The sequence below is a fragment of the Biomphalaria glabrata genome, chromosome 6, assembly GCF_947242115.1.
Source record: "Biomphalaria glabrata chromosome 6, xgBioGlab47.1, whole genome shotgun sequence".
In the NCBI taxonomy this organism is placed as follows: domain Eukaryota; kingdom Metazoa; phylum Mollusca; class Gastropoda; family Planorbidae; genus Biomphalaria; species Biomphalaria glabrata.
The window spans coordinates 48,301,263-48,315,073 of NC_074716.1; the positions used below are offsets into that span (position 1 = coordinate 48,301,263).

A 13,811-nucleotide genomic window follows, 5' to 3' on the forward strand; every position below is an offset into this window, starting at 1 on the left:
AGCAGGAGTAACAAAAAAAACATAAGAGGGGAATTTTGTTATTAGAGTTTATTAGAGTGATATATTCAAACTATCGTTAATATCTGTGTAACTAAGTTTTGGTTTTACATTTATCAAATAGACTTAAAAGAAAGGCATCTAGAAAAAAAAAAAAAAACACTTTTTAAACGTGAAATCTGTACGTCGATATTGGAGAACTGTTTAGATCGGGCATTACAGATACCAGTGGAAGATACCAGTCGTTCAAATGTTGAACATTAATGTAATTTTTTTAAAATAAAAGAGTTTTTTTTTTTTTTTAAGTTGTTAAATCGAGGTTTGGTGTCGGAAAGATGAAAATGGTTAAAAGGGAGGGAGAGGGGGGTATCGTATTCCCCCCCCCCTCCCAGACACACATACTAAGTGAGGCTTTAAAATTGTCTAATCGTGATCAATTTTAGATTACTCTTCCCAGCAGACACCGCGACAGTGTCTCTCTATCAAATTGTACTTCCTCCCTCCGACATTACAACCATCTATCCTTCCCACAATTCATCTCGCTCTTATTGAACTAGGGCGCCATTTTTTAAAGTATTCTTGGTAGCAGCCCATTGTTTTCCTTCCTACAAGAAGTTTTGTCTTGTTTTTATGTTATTAAATAAAGTTACGATGAACTAAAGGAGGCGAGGTGGCTGAGCGGTAAAGCGTTTGGCTTCCGAACCGGGGATCCCAGGTTCGAATCCTGGTGAAGACTGGGACTTTTAATTTGGGCGCCTTTGGGTCCACCCAGCTCTAAGGGGTACCTGAAATTAGTTGGGGTAAAGTAAAGGCGGTTGTCGTTGTGCTGGCCACATGACACCCTCGTTAACTGTAGGCCAGAGAAACAGATGACCTTACATCATCTGCCATATAGACGACAAGGTTCGAAAGGGGAATTTTATAGAATAAACTATGGTACCTGATATTGATGCAAGTATCCACTAGACGAGGGTTCTGGGTGATCCTTTAAAAATAACAGTTATTTCGTCTTAGCCCAAGTCTTCTGCAGGACAGCAGTGGATTGCGGAGAGCAGGTTTCGCATCCGGGACAATAGTAAAAAGGTCCGTGGTGAATACCAGAAGCCAAATAGCCCTCACTATTTTTGCAAGACTTACCGTCCCTTATTTCAGACTGCTGGTTAATTTCTTGGTGCTAGGCAGGAGCATAAGTGTTAAACATTCATTGCATCAGTTTTAATAGCTTGGCTTTTGAAGGGAAGGTCTCATCTACTATCAAACCCTAACACTATACAGCAGTAAATTACTACATATTGTTATGGCACGATTAGGAATTGGTTATTTGTTTCGGAATTAGGGGGAAGTTTTTACTTAGCGACGTTAACTTTAAAAAGTAAGAACGCTCTAGGAGACGATATAAACAAGACGTTTTTCTTATCGTCGTAGTAATGAGGATTTTATAGACGGCTAGGAGTAGAGGACATTCGATGGTTCCCTTCATTGGTATTAAACGTATTTTGTTGTCCAACACCAGAGTCGACTACCTTTATCGACTGTTGGTCTTTTTGACGGTGTTATCTGTTCCAGTATTGAGTTCGGTGTTACCTCAAATTGAATTGGCTTGTATTTTATAGTGTACAACATTTTTAAGTTTCAAATTAAATATGAACTCACAAGATATACAAAGGAATGGTGTTACAACTAGTTTGTAGGAAATTTCACCAGTTTGTATTTGTGCTTTGTGGTTAAATAGTTATTTTTTTGCCAGGTTCTCTGTATGTATGTATATATATATATATATATATATATATATATATATATATATATATATATATATATATATATATATATATATATATATATATATATATATATATTATTTTTAAACGAAAAGTTTATGTCATTAAAAAAAAAGAGATAAAACAGACTAAGTTAGGAGACGTATTGTTTTCCTGGTTGGTAAAAATTTTACGCATCGATGGATCAGCCATATTTAACAACTTCTAAGGGCTGCCCAACTGACCAGTCCATTCTAAGCAGTGATATTACCCTTGATTGGATTTTGCTATAATTAAAGATGGGAAAAACCCGCTTAGACCTGCACGCTTTCATTTTCCATCAGCCATCTCTAACATTACGACCTTTTGGCTTTCATGCGATACTTGCATTTCGTTTGGAGATTGCTTTCGGAATTTGGAGTTTCACTATGAAGGAAACAAATAATGAAAATCAACAGATAGATTATACGTTTTTTGTTAAGCTGATACAATTTTGTAGATACTGCATACCGATCAGGCTAGAAATTATGTTGACTTTACAGGTCACTAGATCAAAAACATAAATTGAAAAAAAAAAAGTATTTAAGAGGTAATGCAAGAGTAAATTGCAGAGAATGTTATAGGTTCAGATGACACGTTCCAGAGGTCTACCATCAGATGACACACTAAACGTTTTTTTCTGATATCGTTTTAGCGTAAACAGTTCGTATACAGTCCAATCCCATTTCGTTGGACTTTACTGGGACGCGATCGTTTGGTCCGAATAACAGGTTGGCCTAACACAGCTGTAAAATAAAATTTGTATCGGTACTTTGGGTTTTTGGTCCGAATAAGCGGATAGTCGGATTAACCAGTGGGTCGATTAAATTAATCGGATTCCAATGTTCATGTCGCTGTAATGTATTGACTAAATTATGAGGATATTTTTTTTTTCGTCAGAAAATTGTCGTATCTACAATGATGTGTGGCGGCCGAGTCGTCTATCCTGAAATAACGACCTATCTTGCATCAATCACAACCAGTAGCTAACCTCTTCCCACCGTCACCACATAAACACACACACGCACACACACTCCCTCACACTTAAACACTTTTGCCATACAGTGGCGTAGATAGGGTGGAGGAGGGGTGTTCCGAATTCGAATGTCACCTGGGCCCCCACATTAAATATTAAATATTACGCCATTGCCATGTAATCACGTAGAGTCACACAAAAAAAATACTAGACAGCATTGATCTAGATAATATAATAGAATGTTATAGAAGTCTATGCAGAAAGCACGACGTGAGGCGATATGAGTTGAGATTTGTCACTTGCGCATTATCTCGCCCATTAACAAATGTATTATTCATTAAAACAGTTTTCTTCAGTATTTGTATTAATGTTGCATTACTCTTCCTAATTGGAAGTTGGACATATTTATTAAGTACATTATCTCATTTCATGGTGTCGAATGCTAGAATGCAGGTGCCCCTAAAAAATGGTCAAGTCCCCCGGGATCCAAATCCATAGCTACGCTACTTTTGCCATAACCGGCACTCATTTCGTGGAGAACATTTGTCAGAAATGAAATCTACAAGTTTAACAAATCTGACATATTGTTTTTCAAGACCAAATTATCTTCTCTTGCAGGAAATAAAATTAAACCAGTTCTGTCCCTTGAGCCGTACATCTAGCTAGTCCACTGTCACCCTCCCGCCGCGCAAGTCCTTCGCAAAGCACATTGCTCAGAATGCGCTAGCAAAAAATCTGTTAATTATTTCTGCGATATTAATGATCACCATTTTCGCGTCATATTCAGTTCAAAGTTCAAGCCGGTTTGTTTCACTTTGCCTGCCCAGCCGACCAGGCGTCTGCCTTCGCTATTAAGTCATTGCGTACGTCACGCGTGGCGGGGGCCGCATCGGCCAATCAAAATTTAGAGTAGTGGCATTGTTCCTTTTAAATCTGTCGGACGAAATTCCAGGCCTGGCTCGCAATCAGGCGGGACCACCAGGGAAGAATGTTTCTACTTCAAACGAGGGTTTGCTTTGGCCCCTGAAGAGTTAATGACGTTAATTGGGAATAAAATCAACTTTGGGTGAGTCACGTGTAACACTGACCTGCAACGAGGTCTTGGGTCAGAAGCGGGGAGGGGGGGGGGAAATTAGAAGAGGGTCAGAGACAGTGGGTCGAGATTGTTACTTTGACATTCCACATAAAAAAACGGGGTTTAAAGAAAAAAAAAGTAATTCATATCCATTTAGGAAATGTGTCTATCGATAACAGATTTGTATATCCTGGTGCGGCTATTATAGCTGTTGCGTCATCACAGCAAAGAGAAACCAGTCAATATAGTTTATAGTGTATCGTCCATTAAAAGGATCCCCTTTCAGACTGTGTGATCTATGGGGCTGATGATGTAAACTGTAAAGGTCATCTGTTTCTGTGGCCCAAGGTTAACGAGGGGTGTCATGTGGCCAGCACAACGAGACGCCGCCTTCATTTTCCCCAACTAATTTCAGGTACCCAATAGAGCTGGATGGACTCAGAGAGACCCTTATATCCCGAAATTTAAAAAAAAAATGTCTTCACCAGGATTCAAACCAGGGACCCCTATGTTCCGAAGCCAAGCGCCTCATTGCCTCATTTAACGATATCCCAGTTTCAAAACAAAATCTTTTGTTACACTTTGTTATTCCAATCCAACTCGTTTTTTTACAATTCCTCTTATCGGCTTGCAAATTCTTAAAAGGTCGAAAAAAGTAGGTGGACATAGAACACGGATCTCGAACACGGCGCTAAGGATTTTCTTAAAAATTTGAAAGTTAATGTATATCTTTGGGAAATAAAATACTGGCTAATTGGCCACACTGGAAAAACTCTGATTTTGTCTATATTATAGTCAAATTTATATATAGTTCTGATCACAAAGAAGTTACTCAAGTTATTTGAAGTTTTATTAGTTAAGATATAATACGCGTTTTAGTTGTCTACCAGCAGTTTAGTGCTACAAGTCAACGACCGTCAACAGTATTAGCTCAAGAAGTTTCTTCAAGTATTATTAAACTTAATTCATTGGTAATGATTTTTATCATAGTCTCTATGACTTCTTGTGAACAAGCTCTTTCTAATTCGACGTGCTTATACTCACGTGCCTAGATATCCAATGTCTGCGCAAGACTTCCCAGCATTCTGTAAATAATCAACATCCGTTTGAAATTCACGGAAGTAACTCTATCTGGGTCAACGTTCGACTCCTAGAGAGCTGGTCATCAAGCTGTGGAGATGAACACAGAAGATAAACGAGCCGCAGTAGGACAAAAAAAAATTTAATCCAAGATTTCGACTAAATATGAGTTATCCTCCCCTCTCTGGCACGAGTTGTCTTATGGCAAGAGGTGCTGGTTCAACGGTGAGATATTATTAACTCCCCTTGACTAGTGGGCCTATTAACTCCCCTTGACAAGTGGCGTGGGGGGGGGTAGAGAAATATGTAAAAGGAAAAGGAAAAAAAAAGCAAAAAGAGTGGGGAGGGGGGGGGCTGCTCTCAGGCTCCTGGTTGCTAAGTCAGAGTTGATGGACAGAAAAACAAAGTGTGTTAGTGGGTGTAGGTAGCAAATGGTTGACGTCACGGTCTAGTAAATTCTATGTATTTACCTGTATTGAAAGTACAAGCCTTTCTGGTATCATGTATCAGACAATGCCAATGATAGGGTTACGATAGGTATTTGGTTTGATGAATGAAAAATCAACAAAATATCAAAGATCTTTTATAGAATGAAAAAACAACAAATCTTATCTAGAGGAAAGGACTTCGCTCTTACATGTATATCTCTCAATAATGTAGAATTTATTTCTATTATCCGATTTCAAAGAAAATACTATACTCTTCTTCACTCACCGGATGTTTTTATTAATTGCTTTATGTTATGTAAAATAAATACTTGTTTAAAGTTTCAACTTGATTCGAGAATGGGTGTGGGAAAATAATGTGTTCAATTATCTTACAGGACAAAACCCTACATGTTTAGCCGTATATTTGAATACCGAAGGATTTATTTCCCTTGTTAGTATCTAACAAAATAATTAATTACCAGTAATTAATTGTTTAATTTTTTTTATTATTTATTGATTCCCCATGTCTTGTCTATGCCAATGAATGATTGTTCAAAGTTTCAACTCAATATGAAAATTGTATATCAAGCTGTAAGTTTATTTAAAGCTCCACCGACATATCAAAATAACGTAGATTAGACCTCAGTTATTTTGCTCATTGAATGAAACTTCACACGCTCAGAGTTTTTTTTTTTTTTTATCTTTTGCTCATTTTCATTCTGACTTTAAACAATAAAAAGCAAATAATAATTTTTTATGGCTATTAGTAATAACATAGTATTTATGACATAGACATCACACTGAAAGACATCACCATGACAGCGAGCTTTTGAAAAGGGAGGGGGGGATTCGAGAAAAGTTGTTGTTTTTTTCTAAGGGTGACAATACAAGCTTGAGAAACTTGTTTCTTGTGTATTTGCAAACAATAAAAAAACAAACGCTGGAAAGGGATGCAATTTACCGAATCTCTTTACGTCAATATAAACCACAAAACTATGAAAAAATCGTCTATATAGTATATCATTATATACATGATGTAGAATTTATTAGCACTCTATATTTTCTATATCTTTCGGTATGTAAAATATTAGAATATCATGTTTTTTAATTCCTATGTCTTGTTTTAATAATTTAATATTTTAAACTCACTTTAACACTTGTAAGTTCTATAGATATAGTAGTCAAACTCCATATTTTATATTGATTGATTTTGCGCTTTTGTGAAATTTAATTATTACTGATGGACAATCGACCATCGTAATCCTAATTATGATCCTAATACGTATATAGTTATGTGTTACATTCACAAGTCAATTGCAAGACTGGAATTGTTTACTTCGGGGAAGATATTTGTCGATTCTCTTGGTGGCAGTGGTTCAGGGTTTCAAGAACAAATTATTACCAGATAAGAAACTCTAATCCAAATGATTATATTAAATTAAGCACCTGATGACATAACCTCTCTTGGTTTAATGATTTGTTAAGAAAGGTGATATCTACCAGAAAACATTTAAAAACATCCTTGTAATGACATGATTCGGAAAAGGTGATATCTTCCGGGAAATATTCTGAAACATTCTTGTAATGACATGATTTGGAAAAGGTGATATCTTCCGGGAAATATTCTGAAACATCCTTGTAATGACATGATTTGGAAAAAATGATATCATCCGGGAAATATTCTGAAACATCCTTGTAATGACATGATTTGGAAAAGGTGATATCTTCCGGGAAATATTCGGAAACATCCTTGTAATGACATGATTTGGAAAAGGTGATATCTACCGGGAAACATTCGGAAACATCCTTGTAATGACATGATTTGGAAAAGGTGATATCTACCGGGAAACATTTGGAAACATCCTTGTAATGACATGATTTGGAAAAGGTGATATCTACCGGGAAACATTCTGAAACATCCTTGTAATGACATGATTTGGAAAAGGTGATATCTACCAGGAAACATTCTGAAACATCCTTGTAATGACATGATTTGGAAAAGGTGATATCTACCGTGAAACATTCTGAAACATCCTTGTAATGACATGATTTGGAAAAGGTGATATCTACCGTGAAACATTCTGAAACATCCTTGTAATGACATGATTTGGAAAAGGTGATATCTTCCGGGAAATATTCGGAAACATCCTTGTAATGACATGATTTGGAAAATGTGATATCTTCCGGGAAATATTCGGAAACATCCTTGTAATGACATCATTTGGAAAAGGTGATATCTACCGGGAAACATTTGGAAACATCCTTGTAATGACGAAACGACCTTCTCAAATGGTTCTGTTCACACATGTAATATTAAAGTTAGTGCATGATGTGGCGAAATATGTAGGTCACAGCTGGGGCTGCGTAGCCACCGGAAATACTGCATTCCTCATTGACTCAAAGACAAGCCTTATTATTATTATATGCATGAAATCTAGGAACCATTAAGCAGAACAGTTAAGCTGATGGCGTTAAGGTTATCCGTTTCTGTGGTTCAAGGATAACGAGGGTGTCATGTGGCCAGCACAACGACCAACCTATACATTTAGTTTTTTTAATATTTCTCCAAAAGGCAACAGTCTTTGTATGAAGCATAAATGGACATAGCACAAAATTCCATATTAATAAAGCAAATTCTTTTATCTTGAAGTCAAATTACTTTTAATTAGCCTTTCGTCATTTCCGCTTCCTTTTAAACACATTCTAAATTTAAAAAAAATAACCCTAATGCATCAATTTTCGAGAGAGAGAGACAAAAAGAGAGAGAGAGAAAGAGAGAGAGATAAAGAGAAAGAGAGAGAGAGAGAGAGAAAGGGTACAAATTAACAGTTACAATTAATAAAGTAAAATTAATTTTTCCTTTTTATTTAGAGCATACTTTGCCAAAAAGAAAAATATAGGTGACACTATGGGGTTAAGAAATCACAACTCTTTTCTTGTCGGGATTCGAGCTCAATCCCCCTTGTTAGGTAGCCAAGCAGTATTTGTCCATCAGCGGCTTTTGCCACTCAATCGCACATCCCATTTTTCTAGAACGAGCTTTAGGCTCCAAGTGGGAGGCTCTTCCTTCTAATTAGCCTGTCTCTCCTAATGGAAGCCACTTATATTATTTATATGGAAATTCTAAACATAGATGGTGTAGTTTTTGTTTTTCCTCCAAATGTTTGGAGAGTTTGTCTCAATGTTGGTTTGTCTTTAAAAATTTCTTTTCATACTTCCTATACGAGAAATTAAAGGGAGGGGGGTTCGGTGGCTGAGTGGTCAAGCGCTTGGAGTCGAACCTGGGCTCCTGGGTTTGAATCTCGGTGAATACTGTGATTTCGAATTTTGAGATTATTAGGGCTCCCCCCCCCCCCCCCACACAGAGTCCACCCAACTCTAATAAGTAACTGACTTTAAAGTTTGGGAAAGAAATTTCGGTTGGTCGTTGTGTTAGCCACGTGACACTCTGCTCGTTAGCCGCTGGCCAAAGAAACAGATGACCTTTAACATCACACGAGATTGAGCTAGCTAGATATCACACTGCAGAAATTAAAACTGGATTTACTTTTCACAATCTATGAAGGAGATTTAGAATCCATTTAGAATCCATTACACTTATTATTAGCGGCTCCCGAAAGGGGAAAAGACGCTATTAGTTTTGTTCGAAATGTCTGTCCGTCTGTCCGTCCGTCCCGTTTAGATCTCGTAAACTAGAAAAGATATTGAAAATCCGACATCACAATATCTTAGACCATTGAAAGTTCTGATGCAACGGCTACTTTTTTTTTTCTGAAAGCTAAAAATCTAATTTTTAAAATCAGTTATGCAATCAGTTTTTTTTAAAGAGAAAAAGCTAATTAGTATGCATTATAAGTTAGACCTAGAACGAATAGTAATCTTGTAAATTTCAATTTCGTGAACTTTTTTCTTATTGCGAAATTTTCTTTTTTTTTTTTGAGCATTCGAATAAAAGATTGAGCCTTTTCAAAACAATTACACCAATTATAAGACTTCAGTTAGGCCAGGAGATGCGCGGTAGCTGAGCGGTAAAGCGCTTGGCTTCCGAACCGGGGGCTCCGGGTTCGAATCCTGGTAAAGACTGGGATTTTCAACTTCGGAATCCTTAGGCGCCTCTGAGTCCAACCAGCTCCAATGGGTACCTGATATTAGTTGGGGAAAAGTAAAGGCGGTTGGTCGTTGTGCTGGCTACATGACACCCTCGTTAACCGTAGGCCACAAAAACTTTACATCATCTGCCCTATAGACCACAAGGTCTGAAAGGGGAACTAGTTAGGCCAGGTTCACATCTAACTTTGCATTCACTTGCACCTATCCTTTGATCTGCTGTACCATTGGGGCACTACACAAGATCTGTCAACCTTCTTTCTCCATTCTTATCTCTCATTTGTCTTTGATATAATTTCATTTGGATGTTCTTTCTGAAAATATTGAAGCCTGCCTGGGTGGACCACTTCGGGGGCCGATTTTGAGTTTGTGTTTCCACACAAACTGTCTTTGTAATCTTGTTATTATAGCTTTTATATAGCGCTACTTTCATGCTTATGTAAACACAACTCTGCCCGAGTCGGGTGTCGAACCTCGAGCCTCTCGACCATGTTTTAGAATCCCTTTGTGTTGGATGTATAGGCCTATATTTTTATATATATTTCGAAATTTTATTAATTGAACAAAAAAAAAACATTTAAAAAAAACATTGTCGCCACAAGTGTTAATAATTGTTATTTAATTATTATACACATTCAAATTTTCCGTGCCATGTGTTGTAAAATTATACAGTTGTAAGCTGCTGCAAATGTTATTGTAATTTAAATAATTTTATACTATTACGCCCTGGATACGTATCACATATACATCACATATACATTAAACAGAATAAATATATAAAAAATGCAAAAATATATATTCTATTATTGGCCTAACCAAGGTTAAATAGCATTTTAGTTTTATGTTCTTATTTGATTTATAGAAAATTTCTTTAATAAACTCTAATGCTTTGTTTGATTTTTTTGATAGCGTCATCAAAACAAAAACTAAACTAAAACAAATTAATTCCACTTATCTTATTCACGATAAACCAGTAACACAGACTAAAAACGCAAAATACCTAGGTGTTATAATAAATGAAAAACTGTCATGGAATTCCCATATTGATGAAGCTATCAAAAAATCAAACAAAGCATTAGGGTTTTTTTTTTCAAAGGCCGAAGTCAACATATCATGCATTTTAAAAAATGACACAAATTTCATATTTCTTAAAGCAATATTTCTTTTTTTTTTTAATGTGAATTGTATGAAATTAAATTATTAATGATAAACATGTAATCTTAGAAAAGTCCGTCATTTATAGTGCGTTTCTACGCTAACCAAGTGCCTAATAGATAGATAGATAGATAGATAGATAGATAGATAGATAGATAGATAGATAGATAGATAGATAGATAGATAGATTTATAGATAGATAGATAGATTTATAGATAGATAGATAGATAGATAGATAGATAGATAGATAGATAGATAGATAGATAGATAGATAGATAGATAGATAGATAGATAGATAGATTTATAGATAGATAGATAGATTTATAGATAGATAGATAGATAGATAGATAGATTTATAGATAGATAGATAGATAGATAGATAGATAGATAGATAGATAGATAGATAGATAGATAGATAGATAGATAGATTTATAGATAGATAGATAGATAGATAGATAGATAGATAGATAGATAGATAGATAGATAGATAGATAGATAGACAGATAGATAGATAGATAGATAGATAGACAAATAGATAGATAGGTAGACAGATATATAGACAGATATAAAGATAGATAGACAGATATATAGACAGATATATATATATATATATATATATAGATAGATAAATAGATAGATAGATAGATAGATAGATAGATAGATAGATAGATAGATAGATAGATAGATAGATAGATAGATAGATAGATAGGTAGGTAGATAGGTAGGTAGACAGATATATAGACAGATAGATAGATAGATAGATAGATAGATAGATAGATAGATAGATAGATAGATAGATAGATAGATAGATAGATAGATAGGAAGACAGATATATAGACAGATAGATAGATAGATATATAGACAGATAGATAGATAGATAGATAGATAGATAGATAGATAGATAGATAGATAGATAGATAGATAGATAGATAGATAGATAGATAGATAGATATATAGACAGATAGATAGATAGATCGATAGATAGATAGATAGATAGATAGATAATGGACAACGCAAGGGAACTCAACGTTTCAGCCTTTTTGACGTTTGATTTATTCCCCCAGAAGCTGAAAGTTCAGCAGAGATTTCCCGCCATATATCTCTACCTATTTATATTCCAAGGGGAGTTAAATGGCAACTGTACATGAAGCAGCAGACCGGATTACGTGCGGTGCACTCGGATCAGGAAGATGATGATGAGCTCGCGTAGAATTTTAGCCGTCTGGAAATTCGAATTGATTCATGATTTATTTTGTACTTCTAGGGGCTGGAGATAATAGCATCTGACCAGGAGTGGGTGTCGCGTGTTAGACCATACCCTGTTTTAAAGCAGTTTGATATTATATGTTGTTATTTCACAAGAAAAGAAGTAGGGGCTTTATGAGTTATATGTTTTCAATAATTTTTCTGACATTTAAAAAGATTACAGTTATGGAGGAAATGGAGAAAGATGTTGATATGGAATAGATTTCTAAATAGACTATTCTCACTTGAGTGATTGATTGAGTGTATAGAAAGAGTTTTTTGTACATTGGATTTCGACACTTGCACTTCTGCTTGCATATCTTGATTTCAATACACAGATCTCAATGTACAGAGACAATAAGCTCACAAAAGTATACCTAGCAGCACACAATTAGAAGACACAGAAGCCCACACTATAAAAACACAGAAGCCCATTATATAAGACACGGAAGCCCACAATATAAGACACAGAAGCCCATTTTATAAGACACGGAAGCCCACAATATAAGACACAGAAGCCCACAATACAATGCACAGAAGCCCACAATACGATGCACGGAAGCCAACAATTTAAGCCCGCAGTAGAAGACATGGAAGCCCCAAAAAAGATACTAAAGCCCATAAAAGAAGTAAAACTCCATAAAAGAAGCCCACAATGGAAGACAAAAACCGTTGATAGCTCAAAACTTGCCGCGGAAAAAAACGTACGAAGCTATCAGTGGTGTTGGGGGTCACCACTTGGCAACCTGTGCTGGGCATACGTCAATTAGCCGTCTTGACTCTTCCTAACAAATAACACAAGCAGCCTACCGTGTCTTCCCCCAAAAAAACAAAGCTATGTTCCGATAATCTACTTGCATCCTTCAGCTGAAACTTAAAGAGAACAACCGTTCACTAGCTTGGAGCCACTACGCCACATATAATTAGTCTACGTCTTACTACGTTACTGATATAAAGAGGCAGCTCTGACGAAGGCCGCAGGAACACGTTTGAGGCCAAAACGAAAGGCCATTGAAGAATACAGGCGCAGAAGATGTAAAAGAAAACTTTATTAGACCCTGGCGGACAACGGCTTCGTCTGCAACAGATGTGTTAACTATGCAACTGGGTTTGCGTAATCACTCATTCCTATTCTTCTGAATCGTAGACACTGCTATTACTATTGCTACGTTCTTCTCTATCAGGCCTTCTGCAAACACTGCCCAACAACACAACACATCTAAAACATCAACTTGACAACAAGAGCTTCAATAAACAAGGTGAGGGTTTATTTACATTTACATCAACAACAGCCAATAAACACAATTGGCTACACTAACTTCAAATGCTTTGCTGCACAACAGAACTGCCTAACTAATCACTACAAGTCTCTCTAGCTCGTACAGCTACATTTTCGAGGGCTCACTTCGTAGCACACAGTCCTTACTGCTTGCTGTCCTGGACTCTACTGTCCTTTCTAACACACTGTATCTCGTCTGTAAAGGCTTTTGGTCACATGACTATAACATTGGTCATATTGCGTGCATCAGCAGTAATGTCCCTTGTTCACCAGCCCTTGACCTGTGTGATTGGCCTGAATCATGTGTGTCAGTAGGGCGCACACACATTAACCCTTTCAGTCCGCCACTAGGGTTATAACACTATAATATATATATATATATATATATATATATATATATAAGCTATATATATAGCTCTGTTTGTGACGGTACGCACCGGTACGGCATAACGGTACCTTTTTCAATGTGGGGAAAAAATTATTACTTTTTTTGTACTTTAACGTTTATTATTAATTTATTAGTAGTTAAAAGTTAGGCAATCAATCACTGAATACCGGCACCAAATCACTGGGTACCGCTCCTCTTTTTTTTTTTTTTTTTTACAAAAAATGCACTGTATATAAATATTGTAATAGCTGAAGGGAGGCAACTCAACTTAGTAACGATGTTTAT

General features: G+C 36.2%; 1 protein-coding gene across 1 annotated transcript in view; it reads right to left on the minus strand.

The window, feature by feature from the left end:
- LOC106078514 (neuromedin-U receptor 2-like) overlaps positions 1 to 13,811 on the minus strand; it is a 248,432-nt gene that overhangs the window by 194,560 nt on the left and 40,061 nt on the right. The window contains exon 2 of the mRNA XM_056033435.1: positions 4,889 to 5,014. The gene's annotated coding sequence lies outside the window, so the exon portion shown is untranslated. The remainder of the gene's footprint in view (positions 1 to 4,888; positions 5,015 to 13,811) is intronic.